This window comes from Manis pentadactyla, unplaced genomic scaffold (assembly GCF_030020395.1).
Source record: "Manis pentadactyla isolate mManPen7 unplaced genomic scaffold, mManPen7.hap1 scaffold_302, whole genome shotgun sequence".
Taxonomy (NCBI): Eukaryota; Metazoa; Chordata; class Mammalia; order Pholidota; family Manidae; genus Manis; species Manis pentadactyla.
In genome coordinates this window covers 101,925-121,214 of record NW_026644691.1, presented here as the reverse complement: position 1 = coordinate 121,214, position 19,290 = coordinate 101,925, and the positions used below count along the sequence as shown (strand labels likewise).

General features: G+C 43.3%; 1 long non-coding RNA gene across 1 annotated transcript; it reads right to left on the bottom strand.

Moving 5' to 3' along the window:
• Positions 1-10,395: 10,395 nt before the first annotated feature.
• Positions 10,396-16,748, bottom strand: LOC130682354 (uncharacterized). The gene is made up of 4 exons (XR_008995581.1): positions 15,300-16,748; positions 15,105-15,192; positions 14,923-15,003; positions 10,396-11,515 (listed from the first exon to the last, which is right to left on the bottom strand). It is a non-coding gene; the product is annotated as an uncharacterized LOC130682354 (long non-coding RNA).
• Between the last annotated feature and the right edge of the window lie 2,542 nt (positions 16,749-19,290).

Genomic DNA, 19,290 nt, shown 5'->3' with positions numbered 1-19,290 from the left:
GCCCTGCATGTCTCACTCATATGCCTTTCCCACATTTAATGAGATGGTTCATTTTCTGAGCTCAGGTTGGTATTTTGCCTTCCTGGCTGCCTCACCTTTGCTGCTGTGGTCTTCTCTGCTGGGAACCCTCTGCCTCTGGCTCCTCACATGCCTGGTGCCTCTGCAGTGCCCAGGCCTTGGTTCAGACTCCCCCTTCACAGAGGCCTTCCTCACTGCCCTCCACTCCTAGCCACTCTCTGTCCCATATCTCTGTTGACTGCTTCACACACACTAGAATTATTCCATGTGTTTGTTTCCTCGTTTGCTCTCCAGACCCCCACCACCCTGTACGGGTTTGTCCTGTTCTCTGTTGTATCTCCCATGCTTAGGCCAACATCGTGCACACTGTGGGTGCGTGTGGAGTATTTCCTCTTATGGAATGGGCCCTTGTGTAGCACTCATCAAGTGCCAGACACCATCCTAAGAGCTTTACAAATATTAACTCACTGAATCCTCACAAGCCTAGCAGGGAGGTCCCAGGCTTATTTCTATTTTATAGGTGCCCACTTAGGATCTGAACTTGACAGTCTGATTCCAAGTTCTCTGTGCACTAGACAACTGCCTTATGGGGCATTTCTAGCATTTTTGCTTCTGTCATTACCATTACCTGAAGACTCAGACTCATTATAAGCTCTAAGTTCAATAAACACAAATATTACAATCCTAAAAACAGGTCTGGAATGTATATAGATGCCATACAAGGTTAAGAGTCATTAGGGTTAGGATGTCACTATCTTTAGGACATATTTGGACACAGCCTTATTTCTTGGGATCTAACCGTCCAGAGACAGCTGTGTAGCCTCTGGTAGAGGGATGGGAAGTTAAATCCCGAAGTGGTACTGGTACCATAAAAGGCAAATATTTTTCTCTTCAAGCTGCCACAGCCACTGAAAGATGGATCAAATGGCTGGAGGATGCAGGGAGCCTCAGCAATGTTTAAGAACCTTGGTGGGTTTTATAATTTTCTGTGTTTTTAAATGTATTATTACTCCTAGAGGTCTACCTCATAATTTTGGTTGATTGATTTATTTAAATTAATATATCTTAAATCAATATAATAAATGTGTGTACACTTATTTTTAAAAGTCAATACGCTTCATTTCATGCACCCTTGGGAAGTCCTTGAGAATTTTAGAAACATAGAAGGCTGCATCATTTTTATAAAGAATTTCATATTTATCGTCTCATTTTATTTCAAAACACCATGGAAGTAGGCAAAGCTGGAATAATGCTATTTTCTCCAGCCTAGCAGACCCCCAGATCAAAGGTCTGGACTCCAGTTTTCTTCCTGCTTCTGTGGCTGCTCTCAGACCCCCTTTGTTGGTTCTTCATCATCTTCAACCTTGGAAGGTTGGCGCAGCCCAGAACTCAGCCTTTGGGCATCTGCTTCCCTCACAGCCATCTCCCTGGTGGCCTCCCTCATTCGCTGACTGTAAATTCTGTGCTTATGATAATGTTGCTCCAAAGTATGTTGCCAGATCTGTTCATCTCTTTAGCTCAGGACTGTTAGCCTCTTTGACATCTCCACTTGGTCACCTGAGTATTTCAGACTTAAATGTCTCAAACTGGGCTTCCGAAGTTGCCCCAGTTGTCCCCTCCTTAGTAAAGGACGACCCGCTCTGTGCCTCTGGAGCCTGGCCACAGACCTGCAGAGCCCAACGCCACTCCCCCTCCCCCTCCCCATCGGAGCTGTCACAGATCCTCTTGTTCTACCATTAAAATACAGTATATCCAGAATCTGGCCTTATCTTTACATTCCGCTGTTGAGGCCCGGGGCCAGACCATGTCACCTTCTTCCCCACGGACTGCCTCATCCTAACCAGGATCCCAACTATTCTCAACACAGCAGCTAGAGTGGTTCTATTGCTGTCACATTATCACCCTCCTCTGCTCATACAGCTTCAAGGACTGTCCCTGTCACTTAAAGTCCACAGTCCCTCAGTGACCTACCCGGGTCCCCGTGCTCTGGCCCCCTGCCTCTCGGATGGACCCCCTGCTCCTTCCATCTCTCTCCTAGCCACACAGCCTTCCTGCCAGCCCTTCCACATCCTTCCACCTCAAGTCCTCTGCATATGCTCCTCTCTCTGCTTAGAGTGCCCTCCCTAGAGGGTTCCATGGCTTTCTTCCTCCTTTCTAGTGACATTTCCTAGCCACCCTCTTTACTGCAGTAATGCAGCCCCAGCTCTTCCTACCCTCCTTCCGTTGCCTTATTTTCCTTCTTAACACTTAAATCATGATCCAGCATTCTGTATGTGTTACATAAGCTTATTTCCTACCTGGTCTAAGCATAGCAGTAACAGCCCTGATCCCACAGAGTGGGTGTGAGATTCAATGAGGTGGTGCCCAACACAATGAATGCCCAGCAAGTGTTAATGAGCTTATGCTTTGTGCCCAGAGCACCAAGGGCAGCATCTTAACACAGTGGATGCCCAGTACATTGCTTTTTAACAAATCAGTGACTTGATTCGAAGAGTTAGCATCTCCATTCTTGTCTTTGTTCTGGAGCATAAGCTCCAGTGAGGAGTAGCCGGGCACTAACATGACACCCGGGTCCAGCTCCCAACGGTTAGAGCTCCTCACCTCAGTCTTCTTTTATAACAGCGATCTGAGTGAATCTGACTTCAATAAAGGGTTTTATTGAATAGGATGGGTTTCCCCCCAAGAGGAAGCCATTACATAGGAGCACAACCTTTAAAGTTTACTCCGTAATAATGCCCTCTGAAGCATTTGTGCAATTAGATGTGTTTCATTAATTGTGTTTTCTCAGCAGAGCAATTTGAAAGAACATGCTCCCTTCTCTCTCACTGTCGTGTTCTCATCGGCCTTTTCACAAATTGATCTGAATAAAAGCAGCTTCCCCTAAGCAGTGAGTTAAAATAAACCACTGTTCACATGATTACTACTTCATTGTGCTTTTGTGCACATTCCTCGGTGCTTTTTAATTATATATAACTACCAGGAAACAGGGAGTAAAATCTATTTAATCTAATGTGAAGCCTGCTAAATAGGTAACATTTCCAGTTTCTGTTTTTTCATTCAAGGTATGACTCTAACTCAGGGAGCCCAGGATCAAGAATGTAGACCCAAATCTTGCAGAAAATGCAGACTACATGATTCAATGTTATTTGTTTCACATAACTTTGTTAAAATTGTCATGCAACTTGGCAACTCAAGTAGTGACAATCTGGGATGCAATTATTTCAAATGCCAATTTTTTTCTCCTTATAAAATAATTGCCATGAAATGCAAACAAGAGTTAAATTTAATGGTGGCATATGGTTAAGATTAGAGTTACATGTAGGGTTTCATGATAGAGTTAGAGTAAGGCTTAGGTTAAGGGTTACAGTTAGGAGTGGGTGAAGGTGAGTGTGAGTTAGTGGCCAGGGTTATGGTTAGAGTTAGGGTTAGGGTTTAATATTAGGGTTAGGGCTAGATTTAGGTTTAGGGTTACAGTTAGTTGTGGGTGAAGATGAGAGTGAGGGTGAGAATGTAGGGGTATGGGTAGAATTAGGGCTAGCGTTAGGTGTAGGATTCACTTTTGCTTTTGACTAACAGTGAGGTATGGGTAAGAGAAGGGTTAGGGGCTAGGATTAGTTAGGGTTAGGTGTATGGTGAGGATATGGCTAAGTTTAGATTTAGGATTCATTTAATGTAAGGGTTATGGCTAGATTTAGGTTTAGGGATGGTTGAAGGTGAGAGTGATGTGGTGGGGGTTGGGGAAAGGTTACAGGTATGGTCAGTGTAGAGTTAGGTTTAGGTTAAAGCTACTGTTGGGGTGACAGACAGCTTTAAGGTCATGGTGAGGGTTAGGGATAGAGTAAAGTTTAGGGTTCCGGTTCTCTGTGACTAAGGGAGAGAGTGAAGGTTAGGAGGAAAAGGGTTAGCGTTACTGTTAGGATAAACATTAGCTGGAGGGTGAGATTATGGTTACTCTTAGAGCTAGGTTTAGTGTTCAGTGTTAGGGTTAGGGTATGGATTAGGCTTAGGGTTGAAGTTAGGTATGGGTAAAGGTGAGGGTAAGGGGTTAGGGTAGGTGGCAAGGGTTAGGGTTAGGGTTAGAAGAAGAAGCACTGTCAGAAAACAAAAGCAATGCAATTCACCATGCTTCTAGCCCAGTCCTGCAGGAACAGAGATTCATTCCACAGGAATCATTTCCTCGATACCAGTGACTCTCAAGGAAATCATGTGCATAAAGGTCAGACTAACAAGAAAGCTATGCACCTAAAGAGCAGATCTTTGGAAATAAATGTTGATTCTGCTGCAGTCCTTTAGCATATGCAACTGGGGCTTGAACAAGACATGGTTGTTTCTTTGGATTCCTACAGTTCTGGGTCAGGGGTTCGGGTGAGAGTCCACAGTTATTGTTCAGGGTTAGGGTTCAGATTCACATTCAGGGGTTAAGGTTAGGGTTCAGGTGGTCAGTTCAGGGTAAGAGGTCAGTGTTACTGTTGGGGATTGTGTTGAAGTGTACGTGTTTCAGTTTGGGTTCAGGGCTTCAGGATCCATTTCAGGGGCTCAGTTCTGGGTTAGGGTTTGGGTTTGGGTTCAGGGCTTTGGTTTATCAGTTTCTAGGTCTCAGGTTTGGGGCACAGATTAGGATTCAATTCAGGATTTGGTTTAGGGTAAGGCTTAGGGTGAAGTTATAGTTTCGCTTTGAGTTAGGGTGAGGGGTTAGGATTAATTGTAGGGTTAAATTTATCTATAGCCTAAGAGTGAGGTGTGGGTGAGGGAAGGGTTAGTTTTTTAGGGTTAGAGTTAGGCTTTGGTGGAGGGTTAGGTATAGTTTGAGAATACTGTTACATTTAAAGTTAGGGTTAGTTTGTATTGTTAGAGTTAGGGCTCTGTTGAGGGTTAGGGTTACATTTTGTGTGGGGGATGATGTGGTTAGTGTTAGGGTTAGTTTTAGGATGATGTTATGATTAGGGAAAGACTTAGGGATTGGGTTTAGGGTTTGGGTTAGCAATAGAGTTAGGTTAAGTGTTATAGTTCCGTGTGAGTGAGTGTGAGGGTTTAGTGCTGGGACTAGGTTTAGTTTTAGAGTTAGAGTTAGGTGTAGGCTGTGGATATGCTTATGGTTAGACTTAGGTTTAGGGTCAGTATTAAGTTTGGGGTTAGGTTAAGGTTTAGGATTACAGTTAGGCATGGGTGAATGTGAGGCTGAATATGAGTGTTTAGTATTAGTGGCCAGAGTTAGGATTAGGATTAGGTTTAGGGTTAACTGTAGGGTGAGGATATGGTTATGGTTAGTTATGTTTCAGGTTCAGTGTTACGCTAAGGGTTAGGTTTAGGTTTCAGGTCACAGTAAGGTTGCAGGTGAGGTGAGGGTGAGTGTCCAGGGTTTTAATGTTATAGTTAGGTTTAGGATTAAGTGTAGGATGGGTTTATGGCTACAGTTAGACTTAGAGTAAGGGCTTAGTGTTAGGGTTAGAGCTCAGTTCAGGTTTAGGATGATGGTTAGCTGTGGATGAAGGTTAGGGTGAGGTTGAGAGGTTAGGGGTAAGGGTAGGGTTAGGGATAGGTTTAGGATGAGCTATGGTTAGCGTTAGAGTTAGGATTAGGCTTTATACTAAGGGTTAGCATTGGACATAGGTTTCAGTTTCTAGATCCAACTGAGTGTGGGTGGGGGTGAGGGGTTAGCCTTAGGGTCAGCATTAGGGTTAAGGTTAGCTTTAGGTGTAGGGTGAGGATATGGTTGCAGTTAGCATGCAGCTTAGGATTCAGAATTAGGTTAGGGTCAGCTTTAGGATTTGGCTTACAGTTAGGTGTGTGTGAAAGTGACGGTGAGGGTGAAGGGTGAGTGTTAGTGGCTAAAGTTAGGGTTTGGGTTAGGTTTAGGTGTAGTGTAAGGTGAGGATATCTTGATGGTAAAAGGGTTAGGGTTTAATGTTAGCATTAAGACTACAGATACGTTTACTATTATGGTTAGGTGTGGGTGAAGATATGGGTGAGCGTGAGGGTTTAGGGGTATGTGTAGTGTTAGGGTTAATGTTAGGTGAAGAGTTAGGGTAAGGATGAAGGTTTGATTTGGGTTAGAGTTAGGATTTGAATTAAGGGTGAGGGTCAGCATTAGTGCTGGTTTAGAATTATGGTTAAGTGTGGGTGAAGGTGAGGGTGAGGATGAGGATTTAGATTTAGTGGCCAGGGTTAGGTTTAGGATTAAGTTTTGGGTGAGGATATGGTTATGGATAGAGTTATGCTTTGCATTCAGTGTTTGGGTTTGGGTTAGATTTAGATTTAGGGTTATGATAAGCTGTGGGTTTATGTTTGGTGGCCATGGTTAGGATTAGGTTTAGATGTAGGGTTAAGTGTAGGGTTACAATATAATTATGGATATAGTTAGGCTTTGGGTTAAGTGTTAGGGTTTGAGTTAGGTTTAGGTTTAGGGTTACAGTAAGGTATGGGTGAATGTTAGGGTGAGCTTGAGCTGCAAAGGTGAGTGTACAGGGTTAGGGATAGGGTTAGGTGTAGGGTGAGGATTAGTTATTACAGGTTATAGTAGGACTTAAGGTATTGTTTAATGTTAGGGTCAAGGCCGTATTTAGGATTAGGGTTATGGTTATGGGGAGTGGTGAAGATGAGAGTGATGGTGAGGGTGGGGGATTACAGGTATGGTTAGTGTCTGTTAAGTGTAGGGTGAGAACATGGTTGTGGTTAGAGTTAGGTTTGGGGCTTAATGTTAGGTTAAGGGTTCAGTTTAGGTTTCGGATTATGGTTACGTGTAGGTGAAGGTGAGGGAAGGGTAAGGAATTGGCAGTAGGGCTAGGGGTAATGTTAGGTTTCCTCTTGGGTGTAGTGGAATGATATGGTTACCATTAGAGTTAAGGTTCGGGTTTAGGATTCGGGTTATGGTGAAAGTTAGGTTTATGATTAGGTTTAGGGTTAAGTGTAGGGTGCGTTTATGATTACAGTCAGAAAACAAAAACAGTGCAATTCAACATGCTTCTAGCCCAGTCCTTCAGGAGCAGAGCTTCATTCTACAGGAATCATTTCCTCAGTGTCCCTCAAGGAAATCATGTGCATAACGGTCAGACTAACAAGAAAGCCACATGCCTAAAGTGCAGATCGTTGGAAATAAATGTTGATTGTGCTGCAGTCCTTTAGCATATGCAACTGGGGCTTGAACAAAACAGGGTTATTTCTTTGGATTCCTATAGGACCGGTCAGGGATTCGGGTGGGAGTCAGTAGTTAATATTCAGGGTTCAGGGTTTGGGTTCAGATTCACATTCAGGGGTTCTGGTTTGGGTTCAGGGTAATGGGTCAGAGTTAGGTTTTGGGTTCATGTTCAAATGTAAGGGTTTAGGTTCAGGTTCAGGGTTTCAGGATCCACTTCAGGGGCTTGGTTCAGGGTAAAGAGTCAGGATTAGGGTTTGTGTTTGGCTTCAGGGCTTTGGGTTTTCAGTTTCAGGGTGTCTGGTTTGGGGCCTGGATTAGGATTACATTCACGATTAGGTTTAGGGTAAGGTTTAGGATGAAGTTATAGTTTTGGTTTGAGTTAGGGTGAGGGGTTAGGGTTATGTGTAGGGTTAAGTTTGTCGTCAGCCTAAGAGTGAGGTGTGGATGAGAGAAGGGTTAGGATTTAGGGTTAGAATTAGGTGTACATTGAGGGTTAGGTGTAGTTTGAGGATATGTTTACATTGAAGGTTAGTGTTAGTGTTTATTGTTACGGTTAGGGCTAGAGTTAGGTTTAGGATTACGGTTGTGTGTGGGTAATTATGAGGGTGAGGATGAGGAGGTAAGGGTATGTGTCGTTAGGGTTAGGGTTCGGTGTAGGGTTTGGTGTAGGATGAAGTTATGGTTAGGCATAGAGTTAGGATTTGGGTATAAGGTAAGGGTTAGCAATAGAGTTAGGTTAATGGTTATGGTTCTGTGTGAGTGAGGGTGAGGGTTTAGTCTTAGAGCTAGAGTTGGGGTAGGATTAGGTTTAGGATTAAGTGTAGCATGAGGATATGGCTATGGTTACAGTTAGGTTTCAGGTTCAGTTTTAGGGTTGGGGTTAGGTTTAGGTTTCAGGTTATGGTAAGGTGTGGGTGAAGGTGAGGGTGAGGGGTGAGGGTGAATGACTATTTTTAGGGTTATGGTTAGGTTTAGGGTAGGTTTATGGTTACAGTCATATTTAGGGTAAGTATAGGTGAAGATGAGAGTAATGGTGAAGGTGGAGGGTACGGGTAGGTTTAGGATTTGTTTTGAGGTATAGTTTGAGAACATGGTTATGATAAGAGTTAGGTTTTGGGTTTAAGGTTAGGATAAGTTTTTTATTTAGATTTAGGGTTATGGTTATATGTGGGTGAAGGTGGGGGTAAGGTTGAGGAATTAGGAGTAGGGGTAGTGGTAGGTTTAGTTTTTGTTCTGAGTGTAAGGCAAGGATATGGTTACCGTTAGAGTTCGGGCTAGGTTTTAGGTTTAGGGTTATGGTGAGTGTTAGGGTTAGGGTTGGGGTTAAAAGAAGAACCACAATCACAAGTTGTCTTGCCAATGGGTTTCAGCCCCGGGCATGTTTGCTATGGATTCAATGTGACCAAAGAAATTGACAGCAAAACGCTCTTTGGGTTGAAAGGGTTATACCCAACTTTGTTTCCAGGTGGCAGGTCAGTCACTAAAATCCTGTTCACGCAGAGCGAGTCTGCATGCAGCAAGCCGGTCTCTGGGCACCTCTGTCTACACAGCTGTCCCGCACAGCCATCCTCCAGGCCTCTCTGCACAGTCATCCTGCACAGCCATCCTCTGGGCCTCTGTCCTCAGTGCTGCCACCACTCCAGCCTCTGCTCTGCTCCCCTGCAGCCTTGCAGCCCTGCCACTGTGTCATGCCCAGAGCACTGGGCAGAGCTCTTTTCATAGAGTCAACAGCCATGTATTGCCCACATGTGTGCAGTGAGCCAGTCAGCCACGGCCAGGTGAGAATCCTGGCCACAGGAAGTCTCATTTTATCCACACAAGTGAAAAAAGAGCTCAATTTACCAGGTTTCTAGCCCAATCCTGTAGGAATAGAGATTCGTTGACAAGAACCATTTCCTTTCTGTGGATACCAGTGTCCCTCAAGGAAATCATGAGCATAAAGGTCAGGCTAACAAGAAAGCCATGCACCAAAAGAGCAGATCTAAGGAATGAAATGATGATTCTGCTTCATTGCTTTATCATAGTCAACCGGGCTTGAACAGGACATGGTTGTTCCTTTGGATTCCTAAACGTCTGGGTCAGGGGTCCAGGTGAGATTCAACAGTTTAGGTTCAGGGTTCAGGGTTAGGGCTTGGATTAGTGTTCAGTGGTTCAGGATCGGGTTCAGGGGCTCAATTCAGGGTAAGGGGTCATGGTTAGGGTTGTGGTTCAGGTTCAGATGACTTTGGGTTCGGTTTTAGGATTTTGGGGCTTCAGGATCAGGATTTCTGGTTTGGGCCCCAGGTTATGGGTGACCTTTAAGGTTAGAGTTATGGTTAAGGTTAGCATTATGTTTAGGGTAACAATATTTAGCTATTGAATGTCAGTTACAATTAGAGTCAGGTTTAGGGTTCAGTGTTACAGTTAGGATTAGAGTTAGGGTTCTGGTTACAGTTAGGTGTGGGTAAGCACTTAATGTGATTTAATTATGGTTACCTATCAGGAAAAGTGAGCTCATACTGCAAAAATAACTGTAAGAGTAAGAAATAACTACAAAATCCCAGCAGTGTGAAATAATTAAAAGCTATTTATTGCTCAAGGTGCATGTCTCTCATGGAGTAATCACTGACTCAAACTTGCCACTTGCTCTGACAGAGGAACGAGAAGTCTGGAGAGTCCTGCCCCAGCAGTTAAATGCTCCAGACTGAAGGCAGCACTATCACCTGTGCGCCTACCTCACTGGCCAGAATGAGTTACACAGCCACACTTAGCCACCCAGGGGCCAGGAAGTGCCACCCATCACACGCCTGGAAGGCAGGAACAAGCATTTTTGGCAAACAGCACTTAGGACACCCACTGTTTCTGTTGCTGTTATGCTTCCGAAGTGAAAGCATTTGGTGCTTGCAGTTTGAGGGGCCTTAACCTCTTTGGTTTCTGACTGTCACTGCTGGTTAAGGAGAACTGCAGGCTTCTGAGAAGGGCTTCAAGTGGGGGTGTCTTGGAGTACAGCTGGCTAAGCAGAAGGCTCTATTTAGCTATTGAATGTCAGTCTGAGCCACTGAACCATTTGCAATAGAAATGACTTATAAATGTCCTCCATTAAAAATAAAAAGACCAGTTCTAACACTTTAAACATGTTAGCTCAAAGACAACACTGGAAATACTGTCCATACCTGCAGTTGATGTCCACCTCCTCTATTCAAAACTCTGCATGGTTTCTCAACACCTAGTAGTTCTTGGAAATAAATGTATTTAGACATACCCAGGCGTATATGTATTTATTTGCTTTGACTTCCTCCTGGACCATCTGGATGCAAAAAAAAGGAAGACTTACAGTTACCTCTTGATTATCAATGCTAGCAGTTGGTAATCTTGAACAATGGTTATTTATTTGCCTTTGACTGGGCTTCTTCTTCTGTTCTGTGGCCCAAATTTCTGCCTCTCAGCCTGTGATCCTTCTGGGGTTCCTTCTCCAAAGGAAGGGTCATCCATTTAATTGCCCTATGCTCTCTATTTAGTGGTCCCTCAGATTGTCTGGGCTCCTGTTTGGGAGTGGGCATGCTGGTTGGTGAGGGCTAGGTTTTTGGCTCCTTTTTCAGCTCTAAATACCTAGATAATTTATTCTGGGTTCTCCCATTGCCATAGCATTGATGGAAAAAAGAGCAGTTCAGATTTCAGAAGTCAAGACTGGCTTGAAGAACAGGAGAGCAAAGGGAACTCTTTTTCTATAAGAATATTACTGGAAAGGACAAGTCCTACAGCTATTGTCACACCCAGCCCCAACCTGCCCCATAACACACACCTACATGCCTTTCCTTTACACTAGCCCCCACCAGCATACACCGACTTCATAGGCAGAGGTAGATGTGTTCAGATTATGGGCCTACCATCCATTGTAGCTGTATACATGGCTGTTCTAAACTTAATTCACGGGCAAAGTTAAGGTTCAATAACACATAATGTAAAGGGCTATTGTGACAATTAGATAGTACATGTTGTTTCTTGGCACAGTTCCTGGCACATTAAATCTCTAAATTATTTGCAATTGTTACTAATTAACACCCAGATTAGGTTTTATCGCATCTAGGAACTCTAATACAATTCAAATTCTTCTATACAATATATTGGTTTTCAACTATGTATTAATTAGATTAAGCTAAAACCCTATAAGAAATGGACCCAAAATACTTTAGCTTAAATGTAGTCAAGGTTTATTTCTCCTACTGCCGTCCAGGGAATAAGTTCCAGGCTGGGGACTGGGGGAGGCGGCAGAGAGTTGTCTTTGTTCTGTACAGTCACATAGAAACTCAGGATGATGTCACTCTCTTGTCCTCAACATGTGTCTTTCCAACATTACTCTGGTCTTTGTCTCTGCCATTTTCTCTATGGCAAGGGAGAAACATGGAGGAGCATGTGTGGGATGTTGTGTGACACAGGCACCCCATGCCTCTCAGAGTCCACTGGAGAGAAATTAACCACAGGGCCACAGGTTGCTGCAAGGGGGACTGGGAGATGTGCCATAGCTGGGCCCAAATGCCCCCTGCCACGAGGTGATCAGCCATCTGTCTCAGACTCTGACCCTTTGAGATGTGCTAGGAACATACTTTCAATTAAACTATTGGCTCCTTGAATTAGATACTTTGTTTTAGCCTTAACTCACAAAGTTATGTTCAGTGGTAGACATAAAATAGCTCTCCTAACGTGCTTTTTAAATTGACAGCACTCCGATTCATTTAGGAGTACTATACTTTGGCTAAATTTCCCAGATTCTGTCTCCATTGAATCTGAATGTAACTTCGTAGTTACTTCCGAGGAAAACAAAATCAAGTTTTAATAGGTTTGCTTAGGGATTTCATGTCTTGGACAATTCATTCTTTGTAACAATTCAAATGAAGACATTGATGACAAAAACACTAAGAATTTTCTAGTGATGTGTGGATTCCATTAGCACCTCCCATTACTAAAGTGGTTCATTATAATTATTTACTGATACATTATGGAGTCCATTAGGTTCTCAGTGTTACATTTCAATCTTTTTAAACTACAGATTAATAAATGTTTTTTTCTTGAAGATAAACAGCATTTATGAAAAAAGTAGAGTGGATAAATCATAATTTTGTAGGACTTTCAGGTTAAAACTCTGGTGTCACCCTTTTTTAAGAAACCTCTGATTTTAATCTAAAAGTCTAATAAAAACACACGTTTGGATTGGTAGGACAGTTTTCTTACCTCAGTTATGATTTTTAAAAAAGCATACAAAAAGGAACCAAGAAAAGGGTAAGAGATACATTACTAGATAGGGTATAAATAACGATAAGAGCACAGCAAAATATTTTAAATTTCCCCTCCTCCAGGCACTCGTGCCAGTTATTGTCCTTTAGCCCCCAATCTACCTTTTCCTCTGATATTTGGTGATGTCAACCAAACTTGGCTCTTCAAAGCCCTTTGTTGCTTTGCCAGCTGCTTCTGGTCCTCCTCTGCTAATTGCATGTGCTAGACACAGACTAGAAGGTGGGAGGAGGGAGAAGCGACTTCCTTCTCTGCATTTGTTTCCCGCTCTTGTCGGGTCAGCCTTGCAAAGTGTCTTGTTCCCAGAGTCACCTTTCATTCCAGTAGCAGCAGCTGAAGCCGGGCTGCTGCTGTTCTAAGGCTCAGAGTCAGCTTGTCACACCCTGCAGGGGGTCAGCAGCAGCCAGCTGATACCCTTTCCTCAGCGATCTGTGTCCCAGGGTCAGGCAGCCCCTTCTCCAGGCTCAGAGAGACCAGCCTCAGCCAAACAGCTGCCCCTACTAAGATGCCTGATTTGGGCCCCATGGGCCCCACCTCTGAGCTTCTGATTCTAAACTGTAGTAATTCCAGCACCTTCCCTCTGTTCCTCCAGGCCTGGGAGAGGTAGGTGCTTCCTACTGCTGCAACTCCTATGATAGTCTTCTCTTTTTGCCTTTTTGCTTTTTCAATATCCAGCTAACAAGTTTTTATACTTTCTCTGTGAAAATGTCTCATGCAGTTTCCGTCTCCTGACTGAATCAATGTCTGAATGATACAATGCTTGAAGCTCCTTCTCTCAACAAGCAAGACCACCAGAATGCTGAATATTTGAATCACATCATCTTAACTGTCTGTAGATTTGGATTTTTTAAGGTTCAGTTTCATGATCTACTCTTTTACTAAAAGTAACACTTAAAAGAAACAGCTAAATGCGATTTGCTTCTGCAGTTGGTGTTTGGATGTGGGCTAGCGAATGGCTAGATTTTTGAGATAAGCTATGCCTCTACTTCTATTAGCTTGAGAATGAATAAACTTTTCAGATGAGCTATGCCACTGATTCTATTAGCTTGGAGCCAAATGTTTCTCTGCCTCTTTTTGCCCTAGCTGTATGGAGGGAAAATAGAACTTGCCATCAAATGTCCCTTACCACACCTTCAGATGGGTGCTCCAAAGATTGTAGTAACAGAATGGTTCCTTAGATGCAAACTTTTCTGAAGTGCTGACATTTTAAAGTGTTTGTTTAGTGGACATGTTTCTAAAACACCAAACTTAGTTCCTGTGCTGCATTAGAAGACGCTTTTTTCCTTTGGGATCATTAGTAGGTGGAGAGATGTTTCCCTATAAGCAAAAGAGCCCATGCTAATTATAATGAGGGAGCTGATGAGGTGATAGCAACAGCTAAGGTTAACAGTTACTGAGCCTCACTACATGCCAGGTTGTCTTCTAGGCCCTTTTACAATTATCTCATTTAATCCTACAACAGCCCTATAAGAGAGGTACCGTGATTATCTCCTCTTTATTGATGAGGAGATGTGGGAACAGAAAGAATTACTGTCCAAGATTCCACAGCAAATAGTGACAGAGCCAGAATTAAAGGCTGTCTGATTCCAGCACCCACCCTCTACTTCACTGTTTTTGTAGGTTTTGTGTTTTTACTTCTATTCTTATTTATGAAACAAATTCAGGACCAGCCATGTGAAGGCCACTGTGCTCAGAACTGTGGGTGTTATCAAAATGAGCCAGACATGGCTTTGCCTTCAAGAAATCTACAATCCAGTAAGACGAGGAGATTAAAAGAAGTATGCAGTACAAAGCAGTATGCAAACGCAAGTTGTGTCCTCAGGAGCACCCCAGAGAGGGAATACCACCTAAGGTCAAGGAGTCTCCACGGGGAAGTCTATGGTGACCAGGACACTGAAAGAGTGGGGGCCTGGGGAGAAGGTGGTCAGGAGGACAGGGGTAGACAGAGCACCCTGGGGAGAGCAGAAGGTAGAGCCGTGCAGGGGGGCGGGCTGGGTGGCTAGGAAACCAAGCTGACTCTCCCGAGAGTTTGCTGTTCGCTTTCATATTCTCTGCCACGTGCGAGAGCACTGAAGTTGTTAAGGCGACGTTAAATGGGTGAGACATTAAAACCTAAAGCATCTGAGATCATTAAGAACCCCTGTTAGGTCTAAGTACTTCAATCTTCACAACCCTAGGAAGCAGGTTTTTACAAGGGGAAAAATGAGGCACAGAGAGGTTCAGTTAGTTGCCCAGTGTCACTCGGTTAGCAAGTGGCTAAACTGGGATTTGAACCCAGACTGTCTGGCTCTAACTCTGATGGTCTTGATCAGAGCTTTTTTTTAAAAAAAGTAAGTTAATTCTCTCTGAAGTTTTCACTGAATGGAAATAACACTCAGGAGGCCTCTCTTTGGGTCCTTTGCCCCATGGGGCTTCTAGTTACATGGGACTGATGCTTCCCAGGGCGGGCTTGTCTGTATCCCCAGAGACTGTACGGCTTTGAACATGGGAAAGCGTCTCACCCATCAGCACGTACTCAGTGTCTGCTGAGCGCTTAGCCTGTGGTACGCTCTGAGTGTCTTTACTGGATAGCTGTGTAATCTCTAGAATGAGATAAATATCTTAAATGTTGCACTTAGCTCTCTATTGTAATAACAAAACAAGTTTCTTCTAATACCATTTTGGACTTCAGGAAACTTTTCACCTAAGTTGGGTCAGTCCTTCAAGATCCCAAGAAATAAAGCTGTCAGTGACTCTTTTCTTCTTGTTCCTGGCCTGACAATATTCTGATTCTGGTAAAACAAACAAACAAACAAATACATGCAAAGTATGTATTTTCTGGATGCCAAGAATAACTGATGGGAACAAGGCAAGTGCAAACAAAAGGAGATTTACTTACTATCAGAAAAAAAAATCAATGCCAGCCACAACCTCTCTGTTGAGGGTGACAGAATCTGGTGGAATAATGGAGGCTGTTTAATCTTTTCTGACCTGCTCTGATTTGTTTCTCATTCCTGAGAATTTCCCTGGAAGAGAATTAGAACACTCTTTATAAAACCAAACTGAACAGCAATTAATCTTTTCTTTATGATTCTGAAGCTAATTTAGTACATTGTACAACATAGCAACCATTATTGTGAACATTATCTGGTTTCACAAAAACTGTTCTGATTATTTGAACTTCCAAGGTATTTAGATTTTAGATAAATAAGAGTTTATTATGTTTGGATTCTGTGCAGAGTTTTGTGAGATAAATTTTTCCCTAAATTTTAGGGTAATAAGAAATAATACAGAAAATGGTCATTTATAAGCATGATTTAGACTTGGAAGGAGATTTAGACATGATCTAGGCTCAAGATCCTTTATTTTTTAGGCTCACCCATGAGAAAGGGCTTATCAAAGTCTCAGGCCTCCCTGCTCAGTGATCTTTCTCTCTCTTCATGTATTTGACTGAAAAAGCAAGACCTTGATCTGCTTGGCTCTGACACTGGCCCATCCTAAATGAGATGCATTCCCACCTGAGGGGACTAACGACCTAGAGGAGGCCAATTCTGACTCTAATTTCCTTACCTCTCCCATCTGTCTCCTCAACTTCGAACTGAAAAAGTGGAAAAGTATGTTGGTGTCAGACACAATAGTACTTATATTCAAATCAAGAACTGCAAAGTCATTTGCATTTTTGCTTTGCCCATATGCTGTGGTAAAAATGTGAGATTTTACAGCTAATTTTGCATCTGTACAGAGATTCTAAATCTAAATCCAATTTTCCTTCATTGAATGAAGTAAGCAATATTTTTAAGTAAAGTTAATTTAATGCCTCTGAATAGAAAACTAATTAAGAGCACCTTTAGCCACACTGAAGTAGACACTGGAGGCTCATAAAATACCCTCTTGGTTACCCATGCTTGGCACTACCTAGAGATGAGAAGGCCTCCTTGCAAAGTCCTCTGGGCACTTGTGCAAATCTCTCCCCTTTACTGGTGTCCAGGCCGAGCTGCCTTGCACATAGTCCTGTGCAGTGGTCAATAAAGCCCCAGGAAGGCCCCAGGGGGCTGCAAATGCTACCTAGCAGCAATATTTGTTATTTTCTAATTTACAGCCCTGCACTCAGCCATATCAAATGCAAGAGCAGCTAAAAGTTCATCCTTGTCTCCTTAATTCCAGCAAAGGTGGGGATTAAAGTTTAAACAGATGACTTTTTTTTTTTTATAACTGCACTTGCAAGCTTGGAGCTCATAATACTCTTCCTCTGAGCGTTATTTTACCTACAGCCTGCTGATCTGCTATTATATGAACTGTAAACTCTACTCAAAAGAGAGGCGATTTAAGGATACTGACCCCACCTAACCTGCCAGGTGAGTCAACCAGCTGTTTCTGATGCGCTGGAGACAAACTGTTCATACCTTCTTAGTGTGCAGAGGAACTGAGGCAGTTTGACAGGGAGTTTCTTAATTTAACAGGGATTGCACAATCCCACTGGCTTTCTGCCAGTCCACTCATCCCTCTTAAGGACCTTAGTGTGGTTTTCCTCTCCAGCCTCTAATTTTTCTCCATGGTCATCTGAGAGGGTCAATAGTTGGTGAGTACAGGGAAAATGTGGCCAAAACAGGAAGTACCCCAACTTTGCTATTGTTAGAGACATGCAGAGAAAATGATCAATGAAGAGGAAACTGCATTTGGATAAAGCAAGAGATGTTATGTGGAAAGACAGGTTTAAGGCCCAGAAGGGAAACACTGGTAAAATCATGTTCTATTAATTACGGTTCTTTGGCTGCAAGTTGCAGAAAGTGTTCAACAAGGCAAAATTAAAAGAAAAGAAAATTCTATTTTTTAACAAGTTGAATGGATACTGAAGTATATGATCCACGTCCAAAAAGAATTGCTTGAGAGGGTTACCCCTAACAGAATCAAGTGCTCCCTTGGTCTGGATTTCTCATGGTTTTGTTTGTTTGTTGCAATATGTTGTAAAGGTCCTACACTGGATAGAGCATTGCCCTGGACCCACAGGCCAGGGCCAGAGTGCTGTAAGCATTCATGTTTTATAAATGGCTGCTGACAGCCATCTCTGGCCCTAGGGTAGACCCCAAAGAAGCTGGGAAGCCATACTAAAAAGTATCTAAGACATGTCTTCCTTTGTTGTTTGAACAATGAATATTCACAGTATTTTTCTGGAAGAGTTTGCAAATTGGGCAGCAGGGATAAAAGAAAGGGCCCAAGAGTCCATTTCAGGGATAAAGCATTGCTCTTTCCCAACCTGGACCCTGGCCTTTACTGTGCCTCAGTTTCCTTCTCTGTAAAATATGTACCCTACTTGCCTTATGAGAGCATTGTGAGGATGAAAGGGCCTGATGGATATGAAGTGCAACTTCTAGTGCACCCAGAGGGGGCCAAGCCTTGTTACAGCACATTCTGCAAGGCATGCTGGTGAACCCGGCTGTCCAGTCTGCATGCTGGAATTTTGACTTCACTTGGCAGCAGGGTAAACCTATCTAGGAAAGGCCTGAAGGGATTATCTACCTTGGGAGTTTATAAAGAAAATACATTTTTATTAATTCAGAACAGCTGGAAGTAAGCTGTGAAGTGAGGACCACAGCTTACTGAAGAGCTCCTTCAGGATGCCCACAGGGGTAACCACTGACCTGTGCAGTGTGTTCCTTTGGATTCCTTCTCACTGAGGCAGTGACAAGAATGTCTTTGATTTCATCCAGTGGGTGTAGTTTTCATCATCATCTAATTCCCTGATGTGCTCTTCCTGTCCCCACAGCAGTTTTTCAGTGCCCTCTTCTCATGGTAAGGCTTCCTATAACAGCTGCAGAGAATTCTCCATTTCTTCATTCGAGTGTTCAGAGTTGTTTTAGTCTGTTCAGGCTGTTATAACAAAAATACCATATACTGGGTGGCTTATAAACATTTATCTCTCTCGGATTTGGGTCTGGAAAGTCTAGATGTGGCTACTGGTAGATTTGGTGTCTGGAGAAGGCTGATTCCTGTCCCAGACAGCTGTCTCTTTGCCGTGCCCTCACATGGTTAAAGGGGCCAGGGGGTGTCTCAGGTCTCTTTGGTAAGGGCTCTAATCCCATTCCCGAGGGACCTGCCCTCATAACCCGAGCATATTCTAAAGGCCCCACCTAAATACCATCACATTAGGGATTAAGTTTTCAACATAGGAATTTGGAGGAAATGCAAATATTCAGTATAGCAAAAATGTAGCCTTATGTTAGAATCTTTACCAATTTTTTTGTTCTTCCAGCTGCTTCTGTTCTTAATTGCATCAGACTTAGGAGGTTCCTGTTTCTGTGTTGCTTGGAATGTTTGTTGCTGGTAACTGGTTGTTCTCGGTATGAATTCTCTGTCTGGGTGCTCTCCAGCTCTCTGTCTTCCTCTAAACTCAGCCAGCTCTGATTTATATGTCTGGGAATCCCTGCTGAGCTGTGGAGGTGACTGGGGTTGGGGCAGGGCTGGAGTAGTTTGCTTTTGGAAAGAGTGCAGTTTGCCCTGACCTCAAGCTCAAAAGAGAGTCAAATTCTGGCTGCCATTCAATGTCAAGATTTGGGCAGAGGAGCAGGGTTAGGATTCTTATCACACATGAGTATGATTCTGACTAGAATTCATCAGTTACTGGCTGACTCTGAGGCTAGGAAGAGGGTTTTGAAGCTCAGAAATGCAAACCTGAACTTTTGCCAGGGCCTCAGTGGCATCTCCCAGGTGCAAGGATTCACACTCTGCCCTTTTGGGCATAGGCAGAGTCACTTCGAGACAGAGCAGAACAGTAAAGAAAGCCTTTCCCTGACAATCCCTCCTGGCTTTGGTGTCCGATTATTCCAGACCCAGTGGTGTTTAAACACACCACCGCCTTTGAAAAAGTTCAGTGCCTTATAGAATAACTGACA